A 17,315-nucleotide genomic window follows, 5' to 3' on the forward strand; every position below is an offset into this window, starting at 1 on the left:
CCATCACCTAGAGCCTGTTTGCCATGGGAGACCCTACCAGGGGCATTTAGGCCCCAGACAACATAGCCTCTAGGATCATTTGAGCACTCAAACCCCTCCACCACGTTAAGGTGACGGTTCAAGGAGGGTGTCCATCAGTGCACTTGGCACCAGGACACCCTAGGCAGGAGGTCGATGGTCGACTTTGTTGTCGTATCATCAGACCTTCGGCCGCATGTTTTGGACACTCGGGTGAAGAGAGGGGCTGAGCTGTCCACTGATCATCACCTGGTGGTGAGTTGGATCCGCTGGAGGAGGAGAAAGCCAGACAGACTTGTCAGGCCCAAGCGCATAGTGAGGGTCTGCTGGGAACGCCTGGCGGAGCCCTCGGCCAGGGATGTATTCAACTCCCACCTCCGGGAGAGCTTCGACCAGATCCCGGGGGATGTTGGAGACATAGAGTCCGAGTGGACCATGTTCTCTGCATCTATTGTCGATGCTGCTGCCCATAGCTGCGGCCGTAAGGTCTGCGGTGCCTGTCGTGGCGGCAATCCCAGAACCCGGTGGTGGACACCGGCAGTAAGGGATGCTGTTAAGCTGAAGAAGGAGTCCTATCGGCTGTGGTTGGCTTGTGGGACTCCTGAGGCGGCTGACGGGTACCGTGAGGCCAAGCGTGCTGCGGCCCGGGCTGTGGCAGAGGCAAAAACTCGGGCCTGGGAAGAGTTCGGTGAGGCCATGGAGAAGGACTACCGGTTGGCCTTGAAGCAATTCTGGCAAACCGTCCGGCGCCTCAGGAGGCGGAAGCAGTGCTTTGCCAACACTGTTTATAGTGGGGGCAGGAGACTGCTGACCTCGACTGAGGACATTATCGGGCGGTGGAAGGAGTACTTCGAGGATCTCCTCAATCCTGCCATCACGCATTCCGTGGTGGAAACAGAGGCTGGGGACTCGGGGTTGGACTCTTTCATCAACCAGGCTGAAGTCACCGAGGTGGTTAAAAAGCTCCGCGGTGGCAAGGCTTCGGGGGTGGATGAGATCCGCCCTGAGTACCTCAAGTGTCTGGATGTTGTAGGGCTGTCATGGTTGACACGCCTCTTCAACATTGCGTGGCGGTCGGGGACAGTGCCTCTGGACTGGCAGACTGGGGTGGTGGTCCCCCTTTATAAGAAGGGGGACCGGAGGGTGTGTTCCAACTACAGGGGGATCACACTCCTCAGCCTCCCTGGTAAGGCCTACGCCAGGGTATTGGAGAGGAGAGTCCGACCGATAGTCGAACCTCGGCTTCAGGAGGAACAGTGTGGTTTTCATCCCAGCCGTGGGATACTGGACCAGCTCTATACCCTCTACAGGGTGCTCGAGGGTTCATGGGAGTTTGCCCAACCGGTTCACATGTGTTTAGTGGACCTGGAGAAGGCATTCGACTGTGTCCCTCGTGATGCCCTGTGGGGGGTGCTCCAGGAGTATGGAATCGGGGGCCCTTTATTAGGGGCCATCCGGTCCCTGTACGAGCGGAGCAGGAGTTTGGTCCGCATTGCCGGCACTAAGTTGGACCTGTTCCCAGTGCATGTTGGACTCCGGCAGGGCTGCCCTTTGTCGCCGGTCCTGTTCATAACTTTTATGGACAGGATTTCTAGACGCAGCCAAGGGCCGGAGGGGGTCTGGTTTGGGGACCAGTGGATTTCGTCTCTTCTTTTTGCGGATGACGTGGTCCTGCTGGCCCCCTCTAGCCAAGACCTACAGCATGCGCTGTGGCGGTTCGCAGCCGAGTGTGAAGCGGCTGGGATGAGGATCAGCTCCTCCAAGTCCGAGGCCATGGTACTCGACCGGAAAAGGGTGGCTTGTCCTCTTCAGGTTGGAGGGGAGTTCCTGCCTCAAGTGGAGGAGTTTAAGTATCTCGGGGTCTTGTTCACGAGTGAGGGAAGAATGGAGCGGGAGATCGACAGAAGGATCGGTGCGGCTGCCACAGTAATGGGGGCGCTGTGCCGGTCCATTGTGGTGAAGAGAGAGCTGAGCCGAAAAGCAAAGCTCTCAATTTACTGGTCGGTCTACGTTCCTACCCTCACCTATGGCCATGAACTTTGGGTCATGACCGAAAGAACGAGATTACGGATACAAGCGGCTGAAATGAGCTTCCTCCGTAGGGTGGCCGGGCACTCCCTTAGAGATAGGGTGAGGAGCTCGGCCATCCGGGAGGAGCTCGGAGTAGAGCCGCTGCTCCTCCACATTGAGAGGAGCCAGTTGAGGTGGCTCGGGCATCTATACCGGATGCCTCCTGGACGCCTTCCTCGGGAGGTGTTCCAGGCACGTCCCACCGGGAGGAGGCCCAGGGGACGGCCCAGGACACGCTGGAGGGACTATGTCTCTCGGCTGGCCTGGGAACGCTTTGGGCTCCCCCTGGAGGAGGTGTCTGGAGAGAGGGACGTCTGGGCGTCTCTGCTGAGTCTGCTGCCCCCGCGACCCGGTCCTGGATAAGCGGAAGACGACGAACGAACGAATTTAATGGCACATAAATGTTACATTTCTTTCATGTTGCATTTACTTCACTTATGGGACATTCACAACAATTATTTATTTAATGATGATTTTATTGTTTTAATTTTGTCCAATTTGACCATCCATTCTTGATGCCTGTATAGGAGGTCATGTCGGAATTTGAATCAGGCTTTGTACTGGAGCAGACACACATCTAAAACTTGCAGGGAAGGGGTCCCTGAGGACCAGGGCTGTGAACCATTGAGGAACAGTTTCTAAATTGTGAAGGTAATGCCTTTTTGCCCTTTTGTTCACCAAGTACAGTTCTGTTGCTAGGTGGATTTTTCTTTCGTTTCAGCGAATTGAAACATAAAAGTAATGTCATTGTTCAAAGGAAACAATCACTTAATAAATGAGTAAAATACAACTATGTACATTTTGTTCATTCAGCTAAGATAGGCATGGTCTGTTTCCTTGTTTGGTATTTTATTATTTCTTCATTATTATTCTTTTTACTTTAACTGGCCTTTACCACAGCTAAAAACAGGGACCTAACTGGTCCTTCAAAGAAATTGGCAAAAGACTAAATGAAGAAAACAAAAATGGGAGTGGCACAGGAGTGGGAGTCATTCTAAATGGGAGTGGGATGAGAGTGGGAGTCCATTTACCAGGAGTGGGGCGGGACACGATTTAATTTTTTATGCTGGCCCAGGATTGGGATGGGACAAGACATTTTTCTGTGGGAGCGGGATGGGACAGGAGAGAAATCCACTCCCGTGTCACCCTCTAATCCACACCGAACTGTGATATCACTGTATATTTTATGGGTTATGGTTTAATTGTTTAATGTAATTGTAGTTATTAGTTTTCCTCACTGTTATCATTTTTACTTGGTAGTGTAGTTATGTAACCAGTCTAGTAGAATAGTTTGTTAATTGATGTATTTTAACTTGAAGTTAAATTATTTTTGATAATAAATTCCTATATTTTGGAGAGAAGCTGTGTGTTCATTCTGAATATGTGTGCAGGATTTGCGGTTTCAGAACACCACAGCAGTTAACCTGTTGTTCTATAACACCTTTGGTGAGCCAGCAGTAGGCTGTGTCAGCCCTCTAATGTACCATGAATGATATCACCACCAATAAAAAACAGATTACAGACTGTCTTTTCTTTAACTAAAGGAAGAAATTTAATAATTTCCTTTTTTCATCCATCAAGATGGCGCCGCAGATGGTCGCCTCGGCGTGCCGTTGCACATTGTTTTGTTTTGTTTTTTGCTTTAAAACGGTCTTCTGTGATGGTACCCGGAGCTCTCTCAGCAGAGAAGAACTCATGAACATCAGGGCTACTACACCAGAGGAGTTATTTCTCACTTTTCTGCCTACTGCTCTGGAAGTTTTAGACATCCTGGTCAAAGGTGCACTCACCTTTGCTCACGCGGTGAAACGCCGGAACAGAGGGAAAGGGGCTGGGGTGCTGGTACGTATTCGCCAGCGTGGACTATGAAGACCGTTACCTGGAATATTTCTCTCTAACGTGCGCTCACTTCCCAACAAAATTGAGGAACTACAACTGCTGTTGGGGAAAAACGGGGACTTTTATTCATCGGCAGTTTTGTGCTTCACGGAGACGTGGCTGTGTGGATTAATACCGGAATCTGCGCTGCAGCTGGCAGGATTCTAGCTCTACAGAGTGGACAGAGACATGGAACTCTCTGGCAAAGTGAAAGGTGGATGAATCTGTCTCTACCTCAACAGTGGTTGGTGCACCGACGTGACAGTGATTCAGCAGCACTGTTCTCCAGAACTGGAATCCTTCATCATAAACTCTAAGCCTTTCTATTCCCCCCGTGAGTTCGCTTCGTTCATCCTGGTTGGTGTTTACAAACCGCAGCAAGGTAACGTGCAGGTCGCACAGTGCGTGCTCGCCGACCAGATACTGTGTGTGGAGCTGACCAACCCGGAATCCTTAGTTATCGTCGCTGGTGACTTTAACAAAGGTAATCTCACCCATGAACTCACCAAATATAGACAGTTTATTAAATGTCCGACCAGAGAGTACAACATTCTGGATCACTGTTACACCACCATCAGAGACGCTTATCACGCCGTCCCATGTGCTGCACTGGGCCAATCCGACCACATCATGGTCCACCTGATTCCTGCATACAGGCTGAAACTAAAGCTCTGCACACCTGTTTGAGGATGTCAAGGAAGTGGAGCAGTGAGGCTTTGGAGAAAAGCCAGGCGTGTTTAGGCTGTACAGACTAGGATGTGTTCAGGACTACTATCAACAGTCTGGGCGAGTACACAGATGCTGTGACTTCCTAAATCAGCTTCTGCGAGGACAGCTGTGTACCATCATGCACCAGGGTGAATTAAAACAATGACAAACCCTGGTTCACAGCCAAACTCAGAAGGTTAAGACTGGATAAGGAAGAGGCCTTCAGGAGTGGGGACAAAGACATATACAGAGAGGCGAAGTACAAGTTTGGCAATGCAGTGAAAGAGGCCAAACAACTGTACTCTGAGAAGCTCCAAAACCAGTTCTTAGCCAACGACCCTGCATCTGTCTGGAAAGGGCTCAGTCAGATCACCAATGACAAGCCGAAAGCCCCCCACTCCATCAACGACCGACGCCTCGCCAACGACCTGAATGAGTTCTACTGCCGCTTTGAAAGACAAAGGGACAGTCCTGCAACCATCCCCACGACATCCCCCAACAGCTGCAGCCACAATCCACCACCCCCACCTCCCCAACCTCAAGAGGGGCCTGGTTACCTCACACCCCCACCCTGAAGTTCCCCCCCACCAGCCCTTTACCCGTCCCTCTCCATCCAGGAGAGGGACGTCAACAAACACTTCAGGAGACTGAACCCCTGGAAAGTTGCTGGACTGGATTCTGTCTCACCAGGCAGCCTGAAGCTCTGTGCTGATCAGCTGTCTCCAGTCTTCACAGACATTTTTTAACACCTCACTGGAGACATGTCATGTGCCAGCCTGCTTCAAGTCCTCCATCATCGTCCCTGTTCCCAAGAAGCCAAGGATCACAGGGCTTAATGACTTCAGACCCGTCGCCCTGACCTCTGTGGTGATGAAGTCCTTTGAGCGCCTTGTGCTTTCAAACCTAAAATATATCACCGACCCCCTCCTGGACCCCTGCAGTTTGCCTACAGAGCCAACAGGTCTGTATATGATGCAGTCAACCTAGCCCTTCACTTCATCCTCCGGCACCTGGACTCCACAGGAACCTACGCTAGGATTCTGTTTGTGGATTTCAGCTCTGCCTTCAGCACCATTGTCCCAGCTCTGCCCTAGGAGAAGCTCTCCCAGCTGAGTTTGCCCGACTCCACCTGCAGATGGATCAGTGACTTCTTGTCTGACAGGAAGCAGCGCGTGAGGCTGGGGAAGAACATCTCTGACTCCCTGACCATCAGCACTGGTTCCCCCAAGGCTGTGTTCTCTCTCCTCTGTTTCTGTCCCTGTACACCAACAGCTGCACCTCCAGTCACCAGTCTGTCAAGCTTCTGAGGTTTGCGGACGACACCACTCTGATCGGACTCATCTCTGATGGTGATGAGTCCGCGTACAGATGGGACGTGGACCATCTGTTGGGCTGGTGCAGCCAGAACAACCTTGAGCTCAACGCTCTAAAGACAGTGGAGATGGTTGTGGACTTCAGGCAGAACCCAGCCACACCTGCCCCCATGTGTGACTCCACAATTGACATTATGGAATCTTTCCGCTTCCTGGGAACCATAATCTCCCGGGATCTCAAGTGGGAGCCAAACATCAGCTCCCTCATCAAGAAAGCCCAGCAGAGGATGTTCTTCCTGCGGCAGCTGAAGAAATTCAACCTGCCAAAGACTATGATGGTGCACTTCTACACAGCCATCATTGAGTCCATCCTCACCTCCTCTATCACCATCTGGTACGCAGCTGCTACAACCAAGGATAATGGCAGGCTGCAGCGTGTCATTCGGTCTGCTGAGAAGGTGATTGGCTGCAGTCTACTGTAGCTCCAGGAACTGTACACCTCCAGGACCCTGAAGCAGGCAGGGAAGATTCTGGCTGATCCCTCCCACCCTGGTAACAGACTCTTTGAGACTTTTTCCTCTGGCAGGAGGCTGCAGTCCATCCGGACCAAAACCTCACGCCACAAGAACAATTTTTTCCCATCTGCCACCAGCCTTGTTAACAAAGCCCGGAAACCACCCTGACACTCTCCCTTTCCCCCCCCCCCCTCCCTTTTTTTGCTGACAGGACACTTATAACTTGCAACTCTATGCGTTACATTAACGCTCAGCTTGGACTTCTGCTTGACTTGCACTGCCATACTTGCACACTGATCACCTGCACTGTTGTACAACTCTCGCATGTTATACTGCTCTACATACTGCTCTACATTTACTCTCACTCACTTAAAACTGAGCACATATATTTATATTTATATTACAGCTATATTTATACTGTTTAATTTGAGTACTGTATTGCACCGACTAAGCCAAAACAAAATTCCTTGTACAGTGCCTTGCGAAAGTACTCGGCCCCCTTGAACTGGTCAACCTCTTGCCACATTTCAGGCTTCAAACATAAAGATATAACATTCTAATTTCCTGTGAAGAATCAACAACTAGAGGGAAATGTATTGGATGTGTCAAACTTTTTTAACAAATAAAAAACTGAAAAGTGGGGCATGCAATATTATTCGGCCCCTTTACTTTCAGTGCAGCAAACTCACTCCAGAAGTTTAGTGAGTATCTCTGAATGATCCAATGTTGTCCCAAAGGACTGATGATGATAAATAGAATCCACTTGTGTGTAATCAAGTCTCCGTATAAATGCACCTGCTCTGTGATAGTCTCAGGGTTCTGTTCAAAGCGCAGAGAGCATCATGAAGACCAAGGAACACACCAGGCAGGTCCGAGATACTGTTGTGGAGAATACAAAAAGATTTCCCAAGCTTTAAACATCCCAAAGGGCACTGTGCAAGCAATCATATTGAAATGGAAGGAGTATCAGACCACTGCAAATCTACTAAGACCCGGCCGTCCCTCTAAACTCTCATCTCGAACAAGGATAAGACTGATCAGAGATGCAGCCAAGAGGCCCATGACCACTCTGGATGAACTGCAGAGATCTACAGCTGAGGTGGGAGAGTCTGTCCATAGGACAACAATCAGTCGTACACTACACAAATCTGGCCTTTATGGAAGAATGGCAAGAAGAAAGCCATTTCTCAAAGATATCCATAAAAAGTATCGTTTAAAGTTTGCCACAAGCCACCTGGGAGACACACCAAACATGTGGAAGAAGGTGCTCTGGTCAGATGAAACCAAAGTCGATCTGTTTGGCCACAATGCAAAACGATATGTTGGCGTAAAAGCAACACAGCTCATCACCTTGAACACACGATCCCCACTGTCAAACACAGTGGTGGCAGCATCATGGTTTGGGCCTGCTTCTCGTCAGCAGGCACAGGAAAGGTGGTCAAAATTGATGGGAAGATGGATGGGGCCAAATACAGGACCATTCTGGAAGAAAACCTGTTGGAGTCTGCAAGAGACCTGAGACTGGGACGGAGATTTAACTTCCAACAAGACAGTGATCCAAAACATAAAGTCAAATCTACAATGGAATGGTTCACAAATAAACGTATCCAGGTGTTGAAAAGGCCATGTCAAAGTCTAGACCTGAATCCAATCGAGAATATGTGGAAAGAGCTGAAGACTGCTGTTCACGAACGCTCTCCATCCAACCTCACTGAGCTCGAGCTGTTTTGCAAGGAAGAATGGGCAAGAATTTCAGTCTCTCGATGTGCAAAACTGATAGAGACATACCCCAAGCGACTTGCAGATGTAATTGCAGCAAAGGGTGGCGCTACAAACTATTAACGCAAGGGGGCCAAATAATATTGCACACCCCACTTTTCAGTTTTTTATTTGTTAAAAAAGTTTGACACATCCAATAAATTTCATTCCACTTCACGATTGTGTCCCACTTGTTGCTTATTCTTCACAAAAAATTAGAATTTTATATCTTTATGTTTGAAGCCTGAAATGTGGCAAGAGGTTGACCAGTTCAAGGGGGCCAAGTACTTTCGCAAGGCACTGTATGTCCAAAAACGTACTTGGCAATAAAGCTTTTCTGATCTGATTCTGATTTTAGCCAGCTGACTCACAGTTTGCATCAACAAGTGGGGGAGGGGAGGTTTTACTCCTGTCACTTGTCACCCCATCCAGCCTCCCCTCAGACATTGAATAAAAATAAAAACATTTTATGGTGCTATCAGCCTACGATATGTTTCTGTATTTAAGTTTTTGGTTTGAAAAACTAGTTGGTTTCAGCACCAAAAACATTTCCATCAATTCATTACTTGGTTTTATACATCCTGTATTCAAATCCTAGTAACAATGAAAAACTTTCTAAGGTTGCATCCAGTATTAGATTTTTTTTTTTATTGGCAACTGAAATGTTGACTGTTGATCATCCAAAATATAGATACACCATAATAAATAATGAATTATTTGCACTGATTCAAGATTAGCTTTTTATAAAAATCCAGATTATGTCTGCTGAGAAGTTCAAAAAGGAGTTTTGAATACATTTTTATTCATCCCAATGACTCAGTTTATTTTTTTTTTCTCCAGTGAACAATTTAAGACAATGTACAATACAAAAATATGAAAAATAACATAACACATTCAACTAATTAGCACATGTAGGGCAGTATACAAGTGCACAGACCTTGCAGATATATTTATTACACCTGCAGCACACAGTATGTGTTTTACAGTCCTTCTTTTGAGGGCAGAATTGACATCTCTTCCTCTTACTTGCCCTAGCTGGGGAAGTGGCTGTGGTAGATGGATCCTCAGGTTGATCAGGAGTTCCTGCACTCTGAATAGCTTTCACAACTGCTGCTGAGGGTTCTGTGCGAGGGACATGATTCCTTCTTTCAATGAGTGGAGTTACAAGTGCCTTTCCTAGCTGCTCCAGGAACAACCTCCTCTTGTTCTGCTTATGAGACATCCAGGTTGGGTTGATCTCTCTCCAAATCACAAAGGCATTGTAGGAGGAAACATCAGTGACGTTGTGGAAGATGACCAGGGGCCAGCGGGCAGTCATTCTTCTGCAGCTATATGTTCCAATCACCTTATCCAGGTTGTCCACACCTCCTTTGTTGCGGTTGTAGTCTAGGATGATGATTGGCTTCCTGTCCTCACGATCGCTAATGTCACTGTCTGTGTGCAGTGTGCTCAGAAGAACTACATTCTTGTTTTTCTTTGGGAGGTAGGAAACTAGAGTGGTGTTGGGTGTGAAGGCAAACTTTGAGGAGAAGACCTGTCACTCCATTGACGCAAGCAGTGCAGATGGGAGCTCAGGCTTATTCTTTCGAACTGTACCAACCATGGTGATCTTCCTCTTCAGGAGCTGCTGTCCGAGTTCATAAGAGGTGAAGAAATTGTCACATTGTGACCGTTCAGTCCCTCTGTCACATCAAGCACAACTCGCATCCACTGGTTCTTCTTTGGGCATCCACTTGTCGGCTTCCCAGTATAGACTTGCATTTTCCAAGCATAGCTTGATTTAGCATCGCAAACCACCCATGACCTGATCCCATATTTTGCTGGCTTGCTGGGCATATACTGCCGGAAAGGACAACGACCTTTGGACAAAAGACATTAGCATCAGTGATTAGTATCAGTGTCACAGAAACAGTCAAAGAAATCAATAGTGAAAATCACTTTTATTACAAATATGAAAACAGATTACCTCTAAATGGAACCAGTTGTTCATCCACTGTTACGTCAGGCCCTGGATTGGAGAGGTAGGGCCGCCGCTCCACCCACTTGTCCCATATCTCTCTTATGGCTGCAAGTTTGTCTGTCACACGACTTGCTGGTCTTGACTCACGGTCATCAAATCGTAGCAGTCTTGAGTAGGTGTGAAAGACTTTGAGTTGCATTGTGGCTCGGAAAATTGTCCTTCCACTCTCAGCATCCCATAGACTAGCTGCATCCTCACCTCAGGACCTGTATACACCTGCTAAGATTAGCAGCCCTAGTAGGCCTGCAGGTCAATCTTATCCATCTTTTTCCAGCTGTCTCCGTTTTTGCGAAAACCCTCCAGATTTGTCATCCCCAGGATTATTTTTTCTATTGCTGGTGTGATAAATAGGTAGAATGTAGAGACAATATCATGGGCATGAGAAACGGCATACTTTGTGGGTCCTGGGGTCATCTTTATGATGTTTTGTTCTTCATGCCTGCTGTGTTGGTCATATGCTGCTGAGGACCATGTTATTTTGACATTTTTTGAAAGGAAAGTCTCTCTTTCAGCTTCAGGGTTTTCTTCTTCTTCTGAAGATGATTTATAATGCTCTGGGTTGTATTCCTCCCCATCTTCTTCTTTGGATACATCCTCCACTTCCTCTTCTGAATCAGAATTGTCTTGCTGGACATTTGAGAAAATCAGCTCTACAGCGTCTTCAGCAGTATAACACACACTCAAGGCTTCAGCACAGACAGAATTCAGGGTCCTGTTATCTGCAGCACCTTTATAACCTCTGGAAATAAACAGGTGTTCTTCTGAAGCCTGCGAGAACACCACCTGATTTGCCTTGTTTACTTCTGCTACTGATTGATCTGAGACACATCTAAAACATTGTAATATTCTGTTGTTTGTAAATAACTATGGGACCTTGATTTCAACTCTATTTGTCTCACGGGTAATTTTGACCTGAAGACCACCTTTTAACCTTTTTTTGTACAGCTTATATGGAAATGTGAATAAAAGCAACATTTCACCTTTTCTATTGTTGGGGCCAATCTAGGATAAGTCATAAAATTTCAAGTAAAAAAAATAGCATTTAGTGGATTTTGTGGGGGGTTTTAACACAGTGGCGGGTCATTTTGACCTGAGGACAACAGGAGGGTTAAGGCACATAAAGACCACTTCACTTTATAGTTGTTTTAGTTTTATAAGTTTGTGTTATATTCCTTAGATGTTTGAGATTTGAGTTTATTTCATGTCTGTTTATTTTATTTCCCATATTCTCTTATTGTTGCCATTTTAGATCATTCCTTTGTATATTTATTTCTTAGTTTATTCTTGAATTCTTTGTACATTAAGATTTTTTATGTTAGATTTTTCTAGGGTTCAATGTATCTCCATGCAGTTCCTTTGTTAATTAGTCTCTTTCCCCCAGCTCCTCTACCTCAACTCTTCCACATTCTCAGTTGATAGCTCACATCTGCTTGCCATGCCTTTCTTCACACTTTCCTCTGTATAAAGGCTCTCTGGTTGCCATTACTCATTTCTGGTTTCTTCTGTTGGACTGTCTTATGTCCCATGCTCCATTTCTCTGCCTGTTACTGCCTGTGTTGCTGCACCTATTCTCCCTGTGATTCTTTGTTGTGTTTTAGTAAAGGACTGTGTTTGGCACTGAGTCTAGACTTGGGTCCTTCACATACTGACATGACCATGACATTTTGGTGTTTGTTTACTCTGAAAATCTATGAATCACAAAAAATAATAATAATAATAACTTTCCAGGGATTGTTTGCATGCTGCTTTGTCAGGTCCAGCTTCCATTTTTTTCAGCATTTTAGGTAGAATTATTTAAGAAAAAGTCACACCTTTGATTTTATTCTATAATATTGAAAAACAGCTTTTGGTAAATAAAATCTTGTGTTTGTCTAAATCCCAGCCTTCTTGCCTGATCTATCAGAATGTGTTATTTGTCATTTTCACTGCACCTCAGATCTCTGACTTTCTCCCACTTAAGTGAAGGCTCATTGAAATTCCTGCAGGACTGTTTTTAAAACAAGCACTGACACAAATCTATTACAGGACAATTAATAAAACATCAAAGCAGTGCTTTAGCAGTCACTCCTGGCTGCAGAGACCCCAGAATATATTAATTACTGCATGATTGATGTGGCTTTGAATCAGAAGGACAAGCCAGCTCTATTTGTCACAGAAGATTAGAAAAGTGTTTAATTTTGTTAGGTAATGTTATGTTTTTTTGTATTGCATTCACATTTGTTTGTCTACATAAAGTTTATCCTTTAAAAAAATGTCAAAAAAAGAACTGAGAAATTTAACTGAATGCTTACCACAAATGGAAAATGGTTTACCCAGTCTGTTTGGAATGTTAAGAAAATAGGTTAAGGACAGATTCTGGGGCTAGGGTGGAGAGACCTGACACAGTGTTAAAGCTACTAACCTGAGCCTTAATAAAAACACTGCTGGCTAATACAATGAGAATTTACACCTCAGCTGTGGATGGGGGAGCTGAAGCAAACATAGACGGGGGTAACAGTCATCTTCAGAACATAAGCTGGTGTGACTCTATTTATATTGCTATTTGATGTTTTCCATCTTATTGTTTATATGCATGTTCACATTTGACCTGAATAACTCCGCTCTTTCTGGAAGCAAAGCAGTGTAATTCTTCCATCCTTCTTTCTTCTGGCATGAATTGAATGGTGTAACATGATCTAGGATTTACTGCAGGTGCATGTATGGGAGGGCTAACTGGTAGGATTGGGCTTATTATATAGTTTCTTCTCAAGTTATAATATAATCAAAAAGAAATTGTCTGTCTAACAATTAAAAAAGTGAAACTCATATAGATTAATGGGTGGTTTTATTGAAAATAAAGATGATCAAATGGGGGTACAGGTTCTTCAAAAGCAGTGAAATGGCCCTTTATGAGCTGCTGAATCTAAAGTTTCAAATTGTCATTGTTAGTGTAGTGGTAGACGTGCAACAGATTTGCATGTCTAGGCAGGATATATCACTGGAAATTAAGATCTTTCAGCTCCAGTTCTTACTGAAATGCATCAACTAGACCGTGTGATGTTTTTAGAATCCTACTTTCAGATGATCCCTGCAGATCTTTCATAGTAAAATCCGTGGACTCGTGTCTGCCTCAGGCCTCTTCAGTAACCATATTTCATAACCCAAGCATTTCATTGTTGTCAAATTGTCATGAAATGTGAGCAGTGTTCTTACACCAAATTGAAATGTCAAATAAACCCTACTGAAGATCTAATTTAAACAAAATGCAGAGGAAAACATGGTCAAGAGACTTTTCATAGCAAAAATATGTTTACCTGTAGTGGACTCAGGGAGAACCAGCGCAGGATTTTACACAGGCTACAAGAACTCCACAGTTTATGCATAAGCTTCACCCTCAATATTGACCTCTCTGTATAAATGTAAAACATGCGTAGGTTGTCATTGTGTCTGCCGATGTCTGCTGATAAATAGGTTCCAGAAAATAGCGTCACAGAGCCCTGTTTTATTTTTTTGTTGAACAATTCCTATGGTCTCTGTTTTGTTCGTTTTTGGTTTATCTGTGCAGGGATTGTCCTTGTTATTGTAACATATTATGTTACTATGCAAACTTTTTCACCTGACAAGTAGGATTGGGCATCAAATCTAGAGAATTAGTTAGAACCGGGACTAACATCCCGATTCTCCCGAAATTGTTAAACATTTTAAATTTTGATTCCTTGTTTTGATACCTAGACCACCAACCAGAAGAAGAAGCCAGCATATAGAAAAATTAACATTTACACCATGTAAACTGGCTTTATTGAACATTAGATCTGTGTCAGGAATATCATTTTTAATCAATGACTTCATTACTGACCACAATCTTGTTTTTTTTTTGTTTTTTTATTGTGTCCTGTCCGGCAGAGTAGCACTCAGAATTGTTGTCTGAGTGCCAAGAAATTGCCCAACAGATTTACTTTCACAAGTGGAGCATCACAGCTAATGCTTTAAAGCTCTGCTTGATATTTATAAAATAAACTTTATTATAAACTTCTTTGGGAATATTTCAATTGTTACGGACACGGACACTGAAATGAAAAGGAAAAAAGAAGCTCAAAAAATAGATAGATGGGGCAAAAGGGAAAAAGGGAGAAAAGGAGGAAAGAGTGAAGGAGAGAAAGAAGGATGAAGAGAATACAAGATTACACCCTGCTTGCTTATACACCTGCAGCTGTTTTTTTTTTTTTTTTTTTTTTAACAAAATAGTTCATGGTAATTATGAATGTAAAATGTACTTAGTGAGAGATGCAGCCCAATATAGAACATCTGTATATCTGTCAACACCTGAAGCTTAACACCTGTGAGTATGAGTGTGGACGTGCTTTTGTATACAATGTTTCTCCACAAAAATATGCAATAGCATGGTCCCTGGATGGACACTGAGGAGATCCGAGCCACAGACATCCAAAGGCCCCCCAAAGCACAGGAACCCCAGGGGAACGACCGCCGGGACTACCGACACCCCCAGAGAAGAGCAGTGGAGAGTCCCAGGGGAACCACCCAGCAGCGATAGCGCAGAAGCCCCACAGGCCGCGCCGGCAGCCGTCCACGCCCGAGCAGATCCAGGCATGGACCCAGAGGTCCAAGACCCCGGGACACACCACCCCCCCAAGCAGAGGCCCGACAGAGCCCAGGGGGCCAGGCACCGGCAAGCAGCCACTGGGAGTGAGCCAGCACACACCAAAGCACCCGGCCCTGGACACCGAGAACCACAAGCACACCAACGGGCAGAGACTCCAACCACCGGCAGGTAGTGTGGCGGGGAAGAAATAGGCCCCCCATAATATGGGGGGGCCTAAGCTGATCCAGGAGAGGGAGCAGTCCAAGACCCAACCTGTCACAAAAAAAAAAAAAGAAAAACAGGCACACAGTCACAATTACCCACTCCTACCCTCATGCATACACATAAAATCACTCGCTCCCAACGTAAAGACAAACAACAATGGACGTCATACACTCACTCACACTCCCCATGCATACTCTATACTCCCAGGTTTAGGTGCCGGTACCCCCTAGGGGCCACCAGCCCCTGGACCCAGGAGGTGGTCCCCTATCCCTCTTGGGACAGAGACAGGCAGACAGCGCCGGCACTGCCCAGACCCGGTTGACCCCGGCCCTGCTCCCACCCCAAACCCAGTCCCCAACAACCCCCATCCACCTCTAGAGTGGGGGCTATGTACAAAAGAAGGGTCCACATGGCTCAAAAAAGCCCGACAACCGCAGCCGCCCCAGGATGGAGCAGTCCCGACCCCCCAATGAGCTCCAATCCCAACCCCATGAGTCTCCCTCCCCCAGTGAACCCCAACAAGAACCTCCCCACAGGGCCACCCCCAACAAGGACAACGATATAGAACACAACCCCCCGAACCCAAACGGCGCGAATCCCCTCCCCCACAGGTGAACTCCATGGCCGAGAAGCCGATGAAGCCACTCCAACACAGCGCAAGCTCCACACACACCGCCCCCTCAGCCACAAAAAACACTACATCACTGCCACTGCAACGACCGCTCAGGGAGAAACGCTATCCAGCTCAGCTCCACCATCACCGTCCAGCCGATCCATACGCCGGTGAACCCACACACTAGAAGTGGACACCCCACAGGCTGCAGCCCCTCCACGCCATCCCCCAGCCCATTGCCCCGATCACCCCCGGACACGACAGCCAGCAGAGCAGCACACCTCCAAGCCAGCCCAACCCCCCCAGACAGCGCCAGCAGCCCCGGTCAACCAGTCCATGAGAGGGATACATGCACCAGCGGGCACCTGGGCCATGCAGGCCAACCGCTCCTGGCCAAGCACAACCCGCCAGCCGCCCCGGTGCAGTCACAAGACATGCTCCGCCGCCACATCCAGCCGCAGCCCGGTGCCCGACCATGGGCCAAAACCACAGAAGGAAGCAGTGGAAGAAGGCCACGGTGGCCCCAGTTACCGGGCACACCGCCAACTCCACCCCCAAACCCCGGGGGCGCACCAGCCCGCCGGCGACCCGCATCCCCGCATGGTGCACCACGGCCCACCAAGCAGTCCAGCCGGCGAGCCCCTCCACCAAAGCGGGGCCACATCCCAATCAACGCCGGCTAAGACCCCCCTGCAGGAGCCCGGCACCCCCCCAGCCGGCAAACCAGATCCCAAAGCCAAGGGCTGAGATCCAAGGGAACCCAAGCGATCCCGACAGAGCGAAAACGCCAGCCCCAACACCAGACAATCCCCAAGACCCGACCCCCAACCCCAGCCCTTGATGCCATTGAGTGCGCCCACCCTCAAGGCCCTACATGTGAATGTCATGAAAATGTTATAAGTGAGAGTGTCTAAGTTGTACAATAAAATTGGGCACAGGCTGCCATGAGACCACAGAGATGGAAAACCCTTGCGGCACTCCAATGGTGCACCCACACCCCAAGGCCCTCCATGAGTGGTAATGTGATGGAGCTGGCAGAGTTAGGTGTTTGGGGGTGGGGAGGGAAGGACTGGGGGGCAAACCGCTCTCCCAGGGAGCCAGTTCCTCAGCTGACCCCAATAGGCACCCCTGTTTGCCGAGTCCCAACAAAGGAGGGAGGCATAGGCACATCTGCCAGGCAAAGACTAGGGACAGGTAACAGGCCCCGAGAACACCCCCACCCCCGATCCCCAGCCCCAAGTAGTCACCGACCCCCCAACAAAAAGGAGCCAGCCAGAAGCGGCCAAGAATGCAGCCCCGCACCAAACAGAGGAGCGGACCAGCCGGCCCAGCGCAACCAAAATATGCCACACAAAGGAGGGCACATGACCAGCCCACCCAGCCACCCCCGAACCCAACAGAGCGCCCAGCCCCTGAAGCCCGGCACCAGACAGCAGCCACAACCAGGCAAGCAGGGCAAAACAAAACACCTCCCACTCCAACACCATGGCCGCCACCAAACTGCACCCGATCCAAAATGGCAAGCCCACCCAAATGCAAGCTCCAGGCCAGGATAGGTGCATGCACCCCCCCACCATAGACAGGTGAACCGAGACCACCGGGCCAGCTGGGCAGTCAA

The 17,315-nt window shown here is 47.6% G+C and overlaps 1 pseudogene; it reads right to left on the reverse strand.

Annotated features, from left to right (window-relative positions):
* Positions 1-5,764: 5,764 nt before the first annotated feature.
* Positions 5,765-11,717, reverse strand: LOC124860072 (annotated as a pseudogene).
* Positions 11,718-17,315: the final 5,598 nt, after the last annotated feature.

This window comes from Girardinichthys multiradiatus, chromosome 23 (genome assembly GCF_021462225.1).
Source record: "Girardinichthys multiradiatus isolate DD_20200921_A chromosome 23, DD_fGirMul_XY1, whole genome shotgun sequence".
Taxonomy (NCBI): Eukaryota; Metazoa; Chordata; class Actinopteri; order Cyprinodontiformes; family Goodeidae; genus Girardinichthys; species Girardinichthys multiradiatus.